Source organism: Pelmatolapia mariae, linkage group LG16_19 (genome assembly GCF_036321145.2).
Source record: "Pelmatolapia mariae isolate MD_Pm_ZW linkage group LG16_19, Pm_UMD_F_2, whole genome shotgun sequence".
Taxonomy (NCBI): domain Eukaryota; kingdom Metazoa; phylum Chordata; class Actinopteri; order Cichliformes; family Cichlidae; genus Pelmatolapia; species Pelmatolapia mariae.
Window position 1 is genome coordinate 33,830,624 of NC_086241.1, and position 16,860 is coordinate 33,847,483.

Genomic DNA, 16,860 nt, shown 5'->3' on the forward strand with positions numbered 1-16,860 from the left:
AGGAAAAAAGTGTAATATTTTAAAAAGTATAATAGTAATAAACACCAAAAGTCATAGCACACATTAGCAGAAATAGCAGAACAGTTTAGAGTTTGAACTGAGAAAATCGGCTGAAAACTGAGGAAGTAGTTAAACGGCAAAAAACGTACGGAAGCAACCAGAATAAAGTATAAAGAATAAAGAGAAACAGGAACTCAATAGTGTGGAAGCCCTTTGAGGGCATCCACACAACTAGAAAAATTTGCATTTCCTGCGAAAATGCAGTGTGGATGCTTTAAAGCTGAAGCTGTCTGCTGAAACTAGCTGAAAAAGCTGAAAAGTTGCAGAAATTGTAAAAACTTTGCAGAAGCAAAGGAACTTTGCTAAAATGTAGTAACTTAGCAGAACTGTAATATCTTAGAGGAAACATAATACTTGGCAGAAATACAATAGCATAGCAGAACTTAGCAGAAATATTGTAACTTACCAGAAACACGATAACTTCTCAAAAATACAAGAATTTAGGAGAAATAGTATAAAATAACAGAAAGAATATATTTAGCCAAACATTCTTAAACATTACAGAAATACTATGATTTAGAGAAACAGTACAACATAGCAGAAATGCTGTGATTTACCAGAGACACTGCAATATACTATGAATATTGTAATTTTAAATAAATATTATGTTTTAGCAAAAATACCCCAGTTTAGAACAAGTATTATAACATAGCAGAAATACTATTCTATAGCAGAAATGCTATATTTATAAAGAAAAATATAATATAGTAGAAATACTATGATTTAGCAGAAATCCTACAATATAGCTTAATAACAATGATTTAGAACAGGTACTATGATTGAGCAGAATAGTAATAACTTAAGTGAAAATATTGGAAAGGTAAAATGACAAGCTGAATAAAAAGGAACATGGTTAAGTTCGCTCAAAATGAATTTTTGTTCACCTGTGAAAAAATAAAATAAAAATACATTTAGAAAAAAAACAAATAAGAACAGCAAACAGATACATACAAAATCAAATATGGATACACAAAACAAAAGATACACACAAAATCAAATATGGATACACAAATGTACAGAGAGAGACACACAAACCGGGTCTATGCCAGTCAACCAGTCTGAATATATTATATTTTTATCCAACAAAGAGATGCTGCCATAAAAAGGGTCTCTCTCTCTCTCTCTCACACACACACACACACACACACACACACACACACACTTCTGTAAAGTTATTAGAAGTTAAAAAAGTTTTTCAAACACTGACATCGGCTTCTTCAGTTTTTTTTTTCAGCTTTATATTTTCAGCTGTATCTATGAGAGTCAAAAAGCCTGGATCTGCTCAATTTGAATCCACCAATCAGAGCTGTCACTTCTGTCTGCTTCATCAGGCTATGTAGTTGTCCCTGTCAGTGCAGCTGCATCCCTTGCTCACACCGACAGAGACATGGGCTTTCTGTAATGTATTTCAGACATGGAACATTAACATAACATCTTAGCAAAAAAATTGTGACTTAAGAGAAACATAATAACTTAGCAGAAATACTATGATTTGGAAGAAATAATAGTATTTGGCAGAAATACTACATTTAGCAGAAAACCTATAAAATAGCAGAAATGGCATGACTTAGCAGACATACTGTATTTAGCACAAATAGTAAAATGTAGCAGAAATACTATGATTTTGCATAATAGTAATAACTTAAGTAAAAATATTGGAAAAGCAAAATGGACAGCTGAAAAAATGCTGAACATGGTTAGGTTCCAGTGAAAAATTCACAGAAATTTTTAAAAAAATAAACAAACAAAGAGAAATAACAGCCAGCAGATACACACAATTACAAATATGGACACATATGCACAGAGGGACACACACACACAGGATCTATGCCTGTCAACCAGTCTCAATATGTTCAATTTATATCCTACAATGAGATGCTGCCAAAAAAAGGGTCACACACACACCCACCCACCCACCCACCCACCCACCCACCCACACACACACACAGCAGCAGCAGCAGCAGCAAGTGAACAAACAGTGGCTGTGCATACTGTGTTTCCTGTATGCCCCTAGGTCAGTCAAGCAGCCTGGAGCTGCTGAATTTGAATCCACCAATCAGAGAGGCTGTGTACTTTTTCCCGCCAAAACTGGTTCACCAAGTGCAGGCTTTTACACACATGCAGCACAGAGAGCGACAGGATTTTTGCAGTCTATTTCTCATAGTGAGGATTCCCCTCAAACAAATGGCTTTAATTTCCTAACCGTAGGGGCTAGAACGGTCGTTCTTACACCGTTTTGTTCAGAAGAGATGGGGGAATCTTCAAGTGTTTACAATTTATCATTAAAATATGAATTATTAAAGATATTTGACTTGTAATGCACCATAACTGAGTAGAGGCAAGCGAAAACTGCCTTGACTTGCCCTCAAACAACGCTTTCTAACTCTAAATCTATTTGGAGTATTGATATCATTCTTTCACCGTAAGAGACAGCAGGCTTTGGTGAACAGTCATGGAAATTTTCAGCTCTCTGTGGAAATCCATCAAAAAGATATGACGAGAGAAAAAAGTGGTTCATTTCCAGAGTTTGAAATCTGAAGAAATCTGAGCGAAGGACGAATTTCCTACCCTCAAACAAGTGTAACTCATTTCAGAACGGTAATAGGTGAGAAAAAAATTCTTGAATTGTGAGCGTCAGGAGTGTCTGAAGATATACTGGGACAAGCCTCATGTTTTAACTTCGCTTCGTTAAGGAGATATGACGATTCGAATATGCCTCTCATTACAGAAATCAAGGGGTGATTTTGAACAAACTCTCCATTGACTTTCTATGGAGAGTTTTCACACTTCGTGTTGGTCTGAGGAGATTTGCCAAAATTCTATAAATCTCACAACAATGATGGTGACATTTTCGGAAAGCCAGCAAAAATGCCTACGTTTTGATGTATAATTTGTGGAAGTTGAGTGAAAATTGAGCAAGTAGCAAGAAGTTGTTCGGACATGAAGAGAAGACTGCGAAACCTACAGTGGCACACTGGAAGCCAAGTGCATAGCAACCATAACAACGCATGTATTTTCTGAAAAATCACAATTTTGCAACTCAAAACTTTAAGAGGGATAAAAGTAAAACTGTAACAGATATGAAAAAGCTGAATCATTCATGAATAGCCCAATAATTTGTGAACATTTTAAAGTTTGAATGGTTGTTCTACGTGAAAGTAGGAAAAAGTAGTTAAGTTTCAAAAACAAGCAAGTTTAAGCAGAATTGCGGAAGTTTCCCATTCATTTCAATGGGACAAATTAAAGGAAAAAAGCTTAATATTTTAAAAAGTATAATAGCATAAAATACCAAAAGTCATAGCGATCATTAGCAGAAATAGCAGAATAGTTTAAAATTTGAACGGTGAAAATCGGCTGAAAATTGTGGAAGTAGTTAAGTGCCAAAAGACGTACGGAAGCAACTGGAATAATAATAATAATAAAGTATAAAGAATAAAGAGAAACAGGAACTCAATAGTGTGGATGCCTTAAAGCATCCACACAACTAGAAAAACTAGAAATAATTTGCATTTCCTGCGAAAATGCTGTGTGGATGCCGGAACGCTGAAGCTGTCTGCTGAAAATGACTGAAAAAGTTGAAAAGCTGCAAAGATTGTATGGCATTAAAGAAACTGAAAAATTATGCTGAAAACAAGTGAAAAAACAGAACCTTTTGCTGAAAAGAGTTGAAAAGGCAAAGATTCTGCTTCAAAGGGGTACAGAAGTTCAAATTTGTACTGAAAAGAGGAGAGGTGAAAAGGTTTCTTCTGAAATGAGCAGAAGATACTGAGATTTGTATTGATAAGAGGTGAAAGGCTGAAAATTCTGCTTAAAATAGGTGAATCAGCAGAATTTCTACTGAAAAGAGGTAAAGAAGTAGAACGTTGCACTGAAAACAGGTGAATCAGCAGAATGTCTGCTAAAAAAGAGATTTCTGTTGAAAACATCTGAAAAAAATGGGATTTGTGCTGAAAAGGGGTGAAAAAACTCAATTCTGCTGAAACGGGGTGAAGAAGAGGTGTTGGACTGTTGAGAAGAGTTAAATAAGTTGAACAGATATGTTTGGGTACAAATACTATGATTTGGTAATAATACTGTGTTTTAGCACAACTCCTGAGATTTGATTGAAATAACATGATTTAGAAGAAATATTATGACTTTGTACAAATACAATATTTTGGCACAAATACTATGATTTGGCAGAAATACTATTATTTAGTAGAAATACTATGATTTACCAGAAGTACAATGTTTCTGCAAAAATACTATGATGTGGCAGAAATACTATGCCTTAGTAGTAATACTATAACATCACAGATATATGATGATTTTTCAGACATTCTGGTTTTACACAAATACTATAATGTGGCAGTATACTATGTTTTAGCACAAATACTATGATTTGCTATAAATACTATGATTTGGCACATATACTATATTCAGCACATATACTATAACAAAACAGAAAGTCTATGACTTAGTAGTAATACTATAACATAATAAATATACTATGATTTTGCAGACAGTCTATGTTTATGCACAACTAGCACAATATGGCAGAAATACTATGATTTGGCACAAGTACTATGATTTAGTACAAATACTCTTATTGGCAGAAATACTATGCCTTAGTAGTAATACTATAACATAACAGATATACTGTGATTTTGCAGACATAGTATGTTTTTGCACATATACTACAATTTCGCTCAAATACTGTGAAATTGCAGTAATACTATGATTTTGCAGACATAGTATGTTTTTGCACAAATACTACGATTTTGCTCAAATACTATGAAATTGCAGTAATACTATGATTTTGAAGGAATACTATGATTAGGTAGAAATACTGTGCCTTAGTAGTAATACTATAACATAACAGACATATTGTGATTTGCAGACATAGTATGTTTTTGCACAAATACTACGATTTTGCTCAAATACTGTAAAGTTGCAGTAATACTATGATTTTGAAGGAATACCATGATTAGGTAGAAATACTATGCCTTAGTAGTAATACTATGACATAACAGATATACTGTAATTTAACAGACAATATGTTTTTGCACCAATACTACGATTTCGCTCAAATACTATGAAATTGCAGTAATACTATGATTTTGAAGGAATACTATAACATAACAGATATACTGTGATTTAGCAGACATAGTATGTTTTTGCACAAATACTACGATTTTGCTCAAATACTATGAAATTGCAGTAATACTATGATTTTGAAGGAATACTATTGGTAGAAATACTATGCCTTAGTAGTAATACTGGAACATAACAGATAAGCTGTGAGTTTGCAGACATAGTATGTTTTTGCACTAATGCTACGAGTTCGCTTAAATACTATGAAATTGCAGTAATACTATGATTTTGAAGGAATACTATGATTTGGTAGAAATGCTATGCCTTGGTAATACTATAACACAACAGATATACTATGAAACATAGTATGTTTTTGTACTAGTCATTTGTAGTGAAAAAAATTAGCAACATAAATTAGAGGTCTGTGATAGTGTATAAATTTGTAGAGAAAAAAAAAGTTGACCAAGGTGGGATTGAACCCACGACCTTTGAGCTGCAGAGCCGTGTCATTACTGATTGCGCCACCTGGAAAGGGGGCGGGCGGCTGAAAAACAAAGACATCAGCAATCAGAAATAAAAGAGATTTCTGTTGAAAACACCTGAAAAAGCTGGAATTTGTGCTGAAAAGGGGTGAAAAAAATGAAAATTTTGCTGAAAAGGGGTGAAGAAGCTAAAGTATACCAAATCAAAGTATTTGTGCCAAAACATAGTGTTTCTGCCATATTGTGGTACTACTACATTACAACATGAATACGGATTAAAGATGAAAGAAACTGGCAACAAATTCCTCCACTACAAACCAGTCTGATACCACGTCTTTGCAGTGTTCACGTTTACTAAGGCACTACCCAAAAGGCGCCACAAGAGGGCACTCCAACACAAGAGATGACCTATGTACACTGATGCACTTAGTAACAGTCAGCCTCCTTGAATTGGCAGAAATAATGTCATTTAGTAGTAATACTATAACATAACAGATATACTGTGATGTTGCAGACATAGTATGTTTTTGTACTACTCATTTGTAGTGAAAAAAATTAGCAATATAAATTACAGGTCTGTGATAGTGTATAAATTTGTAGTGAAAAAAAAATGTTGACCAAGGTGGGATTGAACCCACGACCTTTGAGCTGCAGAGCAGTGTCATTACTGATTGCGCCACCTGGCAAAGGGGCGGGTTGCTGAAAAACACACACATCATCACTAAGGCACTACCCAAAAGGCGCCACAAGAGGGCACTCCAACACAAGAGATGACCTATGTACACTGATGCACTTAGTAACAGTCAGCCTCCTACTTAGCCACTACGTAATACAGCGATAACACAGCAGAAATACTGTGATTTTGTTGAAATATTATGTTTTAGGACAAATACTATGATTTGGCAGAAATACTATGATATAGCAGCAATACTATGTTTTGGTACAAATGCTGCGCTTAGGCACAAATATTATGATTTGGCAGACACTATGATTTAGCAGAGATAATATGATTTGGCAGAAATACTAAACTTTGGCACAAATACTATAACTGAGTGCAAGTACTTTAAGATAACAGAAAAACTATGATTTAGCAGAAATACAGTGTTTTTGCAGAAACACTGTAATTTCACTCAAATACTTTGAAATAGCCGTAATACTATGATTTGGCAGAACATAACAGAAATTCTACGACTTAGTAGTAATACTATAACATAACAGAAATATTAATTGGGCACAAATACTATAATTTGGCAAAAGTACCATGTTTTGGCAAAATCCCATAATTTGGCACAAATACTATGATTTGGTAGACACTATGATTTAGCAGAGATAATATGATTTGGCAGAAATACTAAACTTTGGCACAAATACTATAATTGAGTACTGTAAGATGAGAGAAATACTATGATTAAGCAGAAATACAATGTTTTTGCAGAAAAACTGTAATTTCACTCAAATACTATGAAATAACAGTAATGCTATGATTTGGCAGAAAGACTATGTTTCAGTACAAATACTATGACAAAGCAGAAATACTATGACTTAGAAGTAATACTATAACAAAAGGGATTCCTCAAAATACTATGAAATTGCAGTAATTCTATGATTTGGAAGAAATACTGTACTTTGTACAAATACAATGCTTTGGTACAAATACTATATTTTGATTTGAATACTATGATTTGTCACGAGTAGTATGATTTAGTACAAATACTACGAATTGGCAGAAATACTGTGACTTAGTAGTAATACTATAACATAACAGATATACTGTGATGTTGAAGACATAGTATGTTTTTGCACATATGCTACGATTTCGCTCAAATACTATGAAATTGCAGTAATACTATGGTTTTGAAGGAATACTATGATTTGGTAGAAATACTATGCCATAACAGATATACTATGATTTTGCAGACAGTCTATGTTTTTGCACAACTAGCACAATGTGGCAGAAATACTATGATTTGGCACAAGTGCTATGATTTAGTAGAAATACTCTTATTGGCACAAATACTATGTTTCAGTACAAATACTATGATTTGGCAATAATACTGCGTTTCAGCACAACTACTGAGATTTGATTGAAATACTATGATTTAGAAGAAATACGACTTCGTACAAATACTACTATGTTTTGGTTCGAATACTATGATTTGCAAAAAATACTATGATTTGGCACAAGTACCATGATTTAGTACAAATACTACGAATTGGCAGAAATACTGTGACTTACTAGTAATACTTTAACATAACAGATATACTGTGATTTAGCAGACATAGTATGTTTTTGCACGAATACTACGATTTTGCTCAAATACTATGAAATTGCAGTAATACTATGATTTTGAAGGAATACCATGATTAGGTAGAAATACTATGCCTTAGTAGTAATACTATGACATAACAGATATACTGTGATTTTGCAGACATAGTATGTTTTTGCAGAAATACTACGATTTCGCTCAAATACTATGAAATTGCAGTAATACTATGATTTTGAAGGAATACTGTGATTTGGTAGAAATACTATGCCTTAGTAGTAATACTATAACATAACAGTTATAATGTGATTTTGCAGACATGGTATGTTTTTGCACGAAAACTACGATTTCGCTCAAATACTATGAAACTGCAGTAATACTATGATTTTGAAGGAATACTACGATTTGGTAGAAATAGTATGCCTTAGTACTAATACTATAACATAGCAGTTATAATGTGATTTGGCAGACATAGTATGTTTTTGCACAAATACTACAATTTGGCAAGAAATACTATATTTGGGCACAAATACTATGATCTGCTATAAATACTATGATTTGGCACATATACTATAATCAGCAGATATACTATAACATAACAGAAATTCTACGACTTAGTAGTAATACTATAACATAACAGAAATTTTAATTGGGCACAAATAACATGATCTGGCACAAATACCATGATTTGGCAAAAAAATACCAAGATTTGGTACAAATACAATGATATGGCAGAAATACTATGATTGGGTACAAATACTATGATTTGGCACAAGTACTATGACTTAGTACAAATACTATGATTTGGCACAAATACTATGATTTAGCAGAAATACTATGTTTTAACATAAATAATATCTTTTGACAGAAATTTCTGCTAAAAGGTAGTATTTCTGCTTTTTAGCAGAAATTCAGTAATTTTGCATAAATACTATGATTTGGGATAAATACTATGATTTGGCAGATATACTATATTCAGCACATATACTATAACATAACAGAAATACCTCCACCTACTAGTAATACTATAACATATCAGAAATGTCATGATTTGACACAAATACCATGATTTGGCAAAAATACTATGATTACCTAGAATTACTATGATTGAGCAGAAGTACTAAGATGTAGTAGAAGTACTTTGATTTAGCAGAAATACTATTATGGAGGAGTAATACTTTAACATGGGAGAAATATTGATACACACACACACACATACACAGAGCCTAAAGGGAACAGTGGCTGTTAAGAGTCTGGGCTTGGTATATCTAGGTCAGCTAAATTGGCTGCACCTGCTGTAATCAGCCCTTACACACACAGACACAGAGAGAAGTATGAGTCTTCTTCAGTGTATTTCTCACATTCAGGACTCCCCTCGAACAAATGGCCATTATTTCCTAACCGTAAGGGCTAGAACGCTCATTCTGACACCGTTTTGTTCAGAAGAGATGGGGGAATCTGCAGGTCTTCATAATTCAGAGATAAAATATAAATTATTGAAGATATAGGACTTGTAATACACTGTAACTGAGTATAGGCAAATTAAAACTGCCTTGACTTGCCCTTAAACAATGTTTTGTAACTCTAAATCTATATGGAGCATCAAAATCATTCTTTCACCGTAAGAAACAGCAGGCTTTGGTGAACAGTCATGGAAATTTTCAGGTCTCTGTGGAAATCCATCAAAAAGATATGACGAGAGAAAAAAGTGCCTCATTTCCAGAGTTTGAAATCTGAAGAAATCTGAGCGAATGACGAATTTCCTACACTCAAACAAGTGTAACTCATCTCAGAACGGTAATAGGTGAGAAAAAAATTCTTGAATTGTGAGCATCAGGAGTGTCTGAAGATATATTGGCACAAGCCTCAAGTCTCCACTTTGTTTCGTTAAGGAGATATGATAATTTGAAAATACCTCTCATTAGAGAAATCCAGCGCTGATTTTGAACAAACTCTCCATTGACTGTCTATGGAGAGTTTTCAAACTTTGTGTTGCTCTGAAGAGATTTGCAAAAAATCTGTAAATCCCACAAGAATGATAGTGACATTTTCTGAAAGCCAGCAAAAATACCTACGTTTTCATGTATAATTTGTGGGGGTTGAGTGGAAATTGAGCGAGTAGCAAGAAGTTGTTCAGACATGAAGAGAAAATTCAGAAAGGACAAGTGCACACTCTGAGTTAATTGCATAGCAACCATAACAACGCATGTATTTTCTGAAAAATCACAATTTTGCAAATGAAGACACAAAGAGGTATAAAATTAAAACGGTAGAAGATCTGAAAAAGCTGAGTCATACAGGAATAGCCCAATAATCTGAGAACATTTTAAAGTTTGAATGGAGTTTCTAGGTGAAAGTATGAGGAAGTAGTTAAGTTTCAAAAACAAGCAAGTTTTAGCAGAATTTCTGAAGATTTCCATTCATTTCAATGGGACAAAAAAAAGGAAAAAAGTGTAATATTTTTAAAAGTATAATAGTAATAAACACCAAAAGATATAGCAAACATTAGCAGAAAGAGCAGAACAGTTTAGAGTTTGAACGGAGAAAATCGGCTGAAAACTGAGGAAGTAGTTCCACGGCAAAAAACGTACGGAAGCAACTTGAAGAATAACTAGAAAAAATTGCATTTCCTGCGAAAATGCTGTGTGGATGCCTTAACGCCGAAGCTGTCTGCTGAAAATAGCTGAAAAAGACGAAAAGTTGCAAAAAATTGTGTGGCGGTGAAGAACTGAAAATTCTGCTGAAAAGAGGTGAAGAAGTACAAATTTTTGCTGAAAAGTGGTGAAAAGCCAAATGTTCTACTGAAAAGGGGTAAAGACGGAGAAATTTCTGCTGAAAAGTGGTAAAAAGAAATTTTGCCATGAGCAGGATTTGAACCTGGCCTTCCTGGTTTCAAGGCAGCTACTCATCTCACTGAGCTAAACTCATTCTCTAAAGAAAGAGGTGGATAGACTGACAATTCTCCTGAATATAGCAGAAGCTGCTGAAAATTGTGCTGATGAGAGGCGAAAAGAATGAAAATTTTGCAGAAAAGAGGTGAATCAGCAGAATTTCTGCAGAAAAGAGGCAAAGAAGCAGAACGTTGCGCTGAAAAGAGGTGAATCAGCAGAGTTTCTGCTGAAAAGAGTTTTTTTTTCTGAAAACAGCCAAAAAAGCTGGAATTTGTGCTGAAAAGGGGTGAAAAAAATGAAAATTTTGCTGAAAAGGGGTGAAGAAGCTAAAGTATACCAAATCAAAGTATTTGTGCCAAAACATAGTATTTCTGCCATATTGTGGTATTTGTGCCACAAAAGTTACTACATTACAACATGAATACGGATTAAAGATGAAAGAAACTGGCAACAAATTCCTCCACTACAAACCATACTGATACCACTTCTTTGCAGTGTTCATGTTTACTAAGGCACTACCCAAAAAGCGCCACAAGAGGGCACTCCAACACAAGAGATGACCTATGTACACTGATGCACTTAGTAACAGTTAGCCTCCTACTTAGCCACTATGTAATACAGCGATATTACAGTGTACAAATTCACATAAATTTGCAGGGGGAACAAACAAAGCAGGAACAAGCCCAAAACAATCAAATAACTGGGCTGCCATAGCTATCGCTAACTAGCACATACGCTAAAGGTAACTAAAACCAATACACACAAGTAGCAGGGTAAACATCTTAAGCATGGAACATTAACTCACGTTTATGTGACACACACCATCCCCAACAAATACAGGATGGGCTATTTGCTCCCCTTCCCAGCAGCTCTCTCCTCAATCGTTAGCCCAGGAACGAAGGAAGACCATCTAGCTCAGAAGTCCCATGAATTCCCTCACTGCTCAGAGGCTGCTGGGTAATGTAGCTCACAATAACACAGGTTTTTCTACAAGCACAAATACTATAACATAGCAGAAATACTGCGATTTTGTTGAAATACTATGCTTTAGGAAAAATACTATGATTTGGCAGAAATACTATGTCACGACATATACTATGATTTGGCTCAAATACTATGATAAAGCAGCAATACTATGTTTTCGTACAAATGCTGCGCTTAGGCACAAATATTATGATTTGGCAGACACTATGATTTAGCAGAGATAATATGATTTGGCAGAAATACTAAACTTTGGCACAAATACTATAATTGAGTGCAAGTACTTTAAGATAACAAAAATACTATGATTTAACAGAAATACAATGTTTTTGCAGAAACACTGTAATTTCACTCAAATACTATGAAATAGCAGTAATACTATGATTTGGCAGAAATACTATGTTTCAGTTGAAATACTATGACAAAGCAGAAATACTATGACTTAGAAGTAATACTATAACAAAAGGGATTCCTCAAAATACTATGAAATTGCAGTAATTCTATGATTTGGCAGAAATACTGTGATTGAGCAGAAGTACTAAGCTGTAGTAGAAGTACTTTGATTTAGCACAAATACTATTATGGAGGAGTAATACTTTAACATGGGAAAAATATTGATACACACACACACATACACAGAGCCTAAAGGGAACAGTGGCTGTTAAGAGTCTGGGCTTGGTATATCTAGGTCAGCTAAATTGGCTGCACCTGCTGTAATCAGCACTTACACACACAGACACAGAGAGAAGTATGAGTCTTCTTCAGTGTATTTCTCACATTCAGGACTCCCCTCGAACAAATGGCCATAATATCCTTACCGTAGGGGATAGAACGCTCATTCTGACACCGTTTTGTTCAGAAGAGATGGGGGAATCTGCAGGTCTTCATAAATCAGAGATAAAATATAAATTATTAAAGATATATGACTTGTAATACACTGTAACTGAGCAGAGGCAAAGCAAAACTGCCTTGACTTGCCCTCAAACAATGTTTTGTAACTCTAAATCTATATGGAGCATCAAAATCATTCTTTCACCGTAAGAAACAGCAGGCTTTGGTGAACAGTCATGGAAATTTTCAGGTCTCTGCTGAAATCCATCAAAAAGATATGACGAGAGAAAAAAGTGCCTCATTTCCAGAGTTTGAAATCTGAAGAAATCTGAGCGAGGTACAAATTTCCTACCCTCAAACAAGAGTAATTCATGGCCAAACGGTAATAGGTGAGGAAAAAATTCTTGAATTGTGAGCATCAGGGATACCTGAAGATATATTGGCACAAGCGTCATGTCTCAACTTTGTTTCGTTAAGGAGATATGACGATTTGAAAATGCCTCTCATTAGATAATTCCAGCGCTGATTTTGAAGAAACTCTCCATTGAGTTTCTATAGAGAGTTTTCAACCTTCATGTTACTCTGAGGAGATTTGCAAAACATCTATAAGTCCCACAACCTTGATAGTGCCATTTTCTGAAAGCCAGCAAAAATACCTACGTTTTGATGTAAAATTTGTGGGGGTTGAGTGGAAATTGAGCGAGTAGCAAGAAGTTGTTCAGACATGAAGAGAAAATTCAGAAAGGACAAGTGCACACTCTGAGTTAATTGCATAGCAACCATAACAACGCATGTATTTTCTGAAAAATCACAATTTTGCAACTGAAAACATAAAGAGGTATAAGATTAAAACGGTACAAGATCTGAAAAAGCTGAATCATACAGCAATAGCCCCATAATCTGAGAACATTTTAAAGTTTGAATGGAGTTTCTAGGTGAAAGTATGAGGAAGTAGTTAAGTTTCAAAAACAAGCAAGTTTTAGCAGAATTGCGGAAGATTTCCATTCGTTTCAATGGGACAAAAAAAAGGAAAAAAGTGTAATATTTTAAAAAGTATAATAGTAATAAACACCAAAAGTCATAGCACACATTAGCAGAAATAGCAGAACAGTTTAGAGTTTGAACTGAGAAAATCGGCTGAAAACTGAGGAAGTAGTTAAACGGCAAAAAACGTACGGAAGCAACCAGAACTAGAAAAATTTGCATTTCCTGCGAAAATGCAGTGTGGATGCTGTAACGCTGAAGCTGTCTGCTAAAAATAGCTGAAAAGTTGCAGAAATTGTAAAAACTTTGCAGAAGCAAAGGAACTTTGCTAAAATGTAGTAACTTAGCAGAACTGCAATATCTTAGAGGAAACATAATACTTGGCAGAAATACAATAGCATAGCGGAACTTAGCAGAAACATTGTAACTTACCAGAAACACGATAACTTCTCAAAAATACAAGAATTTAGGAGAAATAGTATAAGATAACAGAAAGAATATATTTAGCCAAACATTCTTAAACATTACAGAAATACTATGATTTAGAAAAACAGTACAACATAGCAGAAATGCTGTGATTTACCAGAGACACTGCAATATACTATGAATATTGTAATTTTAAATAAATATTATGTTTTAGCAAAAATACTCCAGTTTAGCACAAGTATTATAACATAGCAGAAATACTATTCTATAGCAGAAATGCTATATTTATAAAGAAAAATATAATATAGTAGAAATACTATGATTTAGCAGAAATCCTACAATATAGCTTAATAACAATGATTTAGAACAGGTACTATGATTGAGCAGAATAGTAATAACTTAAGTGAAAATATTGGAAAGGTAAAATGACAAGCTGAATAAAAAGGAACATGGTTAAGTTCGCTCAAAATTAATTTTTGTTCACCTGTGAAAAAATAAAATAAAAATACATTTAGAAAAAAAAACAAATAAGAACAGCAAACAGATACATACAAAATCAAATATGGATACACAAATGTACAGAGAGAGACACACAAACCGGGTCTATGCCAGTCAACCAGTCTGAATATATTATATTTTTATCCAACAAAGAGATGCTGCCATAAAAAGGGTCTCTCTCTCTCTCTCTCTCTCACACACACACACACACACACACACACACACTTCTGTAAAGTTATTAGAAGTTAAAAAAGTTTTTCAAACACTGACATCGGCTTCTTCAGTTTTTTTTTTTTTTTTCAGCTTTATATTTTCAGCTGTATCTATGAGAGTCAAAAAGCCTGGATCTGCTCAATTTGAATCCACCAATCAGAGCTGTCACTTCTGTCTGCTTCATCAGGCTATGTAGTTGTCCCTGTCAGTGCAGCTGCATCCCTTGCTCACACCGACAGAGACATGGGCTTTCTGTAATGTATTTCAGACATGGAACATTAACATAACATCTTAGCAAAAAAATTGTGACTTAAGAGAAACATAATAACTTAGCAGAAATACTATGATTTGGAAGAAATAATAGTATTTGGCAGAAATACTACATTTAGCAGAAAACCTATAAAATAGCAGAAATGGCATGACTTAGCAGACATACTGTATTTAGCACAAATAGTAAAATGTAGCAGAAATACTATGATTTTGCATAATAGTAATAACTTAAGTAAAAATATTGGAAAAGCAAAATGGACAGCTGAAAAAATGCTGAACATGGTTAGGTTCCAGTGAAAAATTCACAGAAATTTTTAAAAAAATAAACAAACAAAGAGAAATAACAGCCAGCAGATACACACAATTACAAATATGGACACATATGCACAGAGGGACACACACACACAGGATCTATGCCTGTCAACCAGTCTCAATATGTTCAATTTATATCCTACAATGAGATGCTGCCAAAAAAAGGGTCACACACACACACACACACACACACACACACACACACACACACACACACGCTGCTTTTGTCAGAAATATTATGATTTGGTAGACATACTATAATTAAGCAGAAATACTACATTTAGTAGAAATGCTATGTTTTAACAGAAATGCTGTATTCATCACAAATACCAAAAAGAAGCAGAAATACTATGATTTAGCAGAATTAGATAAGATAAGATAAGATAAGATAAGATAAGACTTTATTAATCCCTCGGGTGGGTTCCTCTGGAAAATTCGGTTTCCAAAAGCACAACACCGACAGAAGTTACACAGCGTGAGCAGAATATTATATATACACACATATAGAAATACAGAGATATATATATATATATAAATAAAATATATGAAAGGGATAAATAGAATAAATAGGAATAAGATTACAAGTGAATTGCACATTTCAAATATTGAAGTCTATTGCACCGTTGACTACTAACAAAAAGTATTGCATAGTGAAAAGTCACTACAGCTTAGTTGTCCCCCCCCCCTCCTTTGTCCTCCTGTTTCCCCTCCCTCTCCCCTCCAGAGAGGAGTTAAACAGTCTGATGGCGTGTGGGACAAAGGAGTTTTTAAGTCTGTTGGTTCTTGTCTTTGGGAGAATCAACCTGTCACTGAACAGACTCCTCTGGCTAATTACTATGATTTAGCAGAATTACTATATTTAGCACAAATCCTATAAAATAGCAGAAATTCTATGTTTTAGCAGAAATACTGTATTTATCACAAATACCAAAAAGTAGCAGAAATACTATGATTTAGCAGGAACACTATGATTTGGTAGAAATCCTATAATTCAGCAGAAATACTATTATTAAGCAGAATTACTATATTTAGTACAAATCCTATAAAATAGCAGAAACGCTATGTTTTAGCAGAAATACTGTATTTATCACAAATACCAAAAAGTAGCAGAAATACTATGATTTGGCAGAAATCCTATAATTCAGCAGAAATACTATTATTAAGCAGAAATACTATATTTAGCATAAATCTTATAAAATAGCAGAAATAGCATGATTTAACAGAATAGTAATAACTTAAATAGAAAAATTGGAAAAGCAAAATGGACAGCTGAAAAAATGCTGAACATGGTAAGGGTCGCTCAAATGTGTTTGTTGAAAGGTAAAAAATTAACAAAAAAAGAAAAGAAAGAAATAACAGCGCGCAGATTCACACAATTACAATTATGGACACAAATGGAAACACATGCACAGAGAGACACACACACAGGATGTAATCGAGTCAACCAGTCTAAATATAATCAATTTGAATCCTACAATGACATGCTGCCATAAAAAGGGTCTCACACACACACACACACACACACACACAGCAGCAAGTGAACAAACAGGGGCTGTGCATACTGTGTTTCCTGTA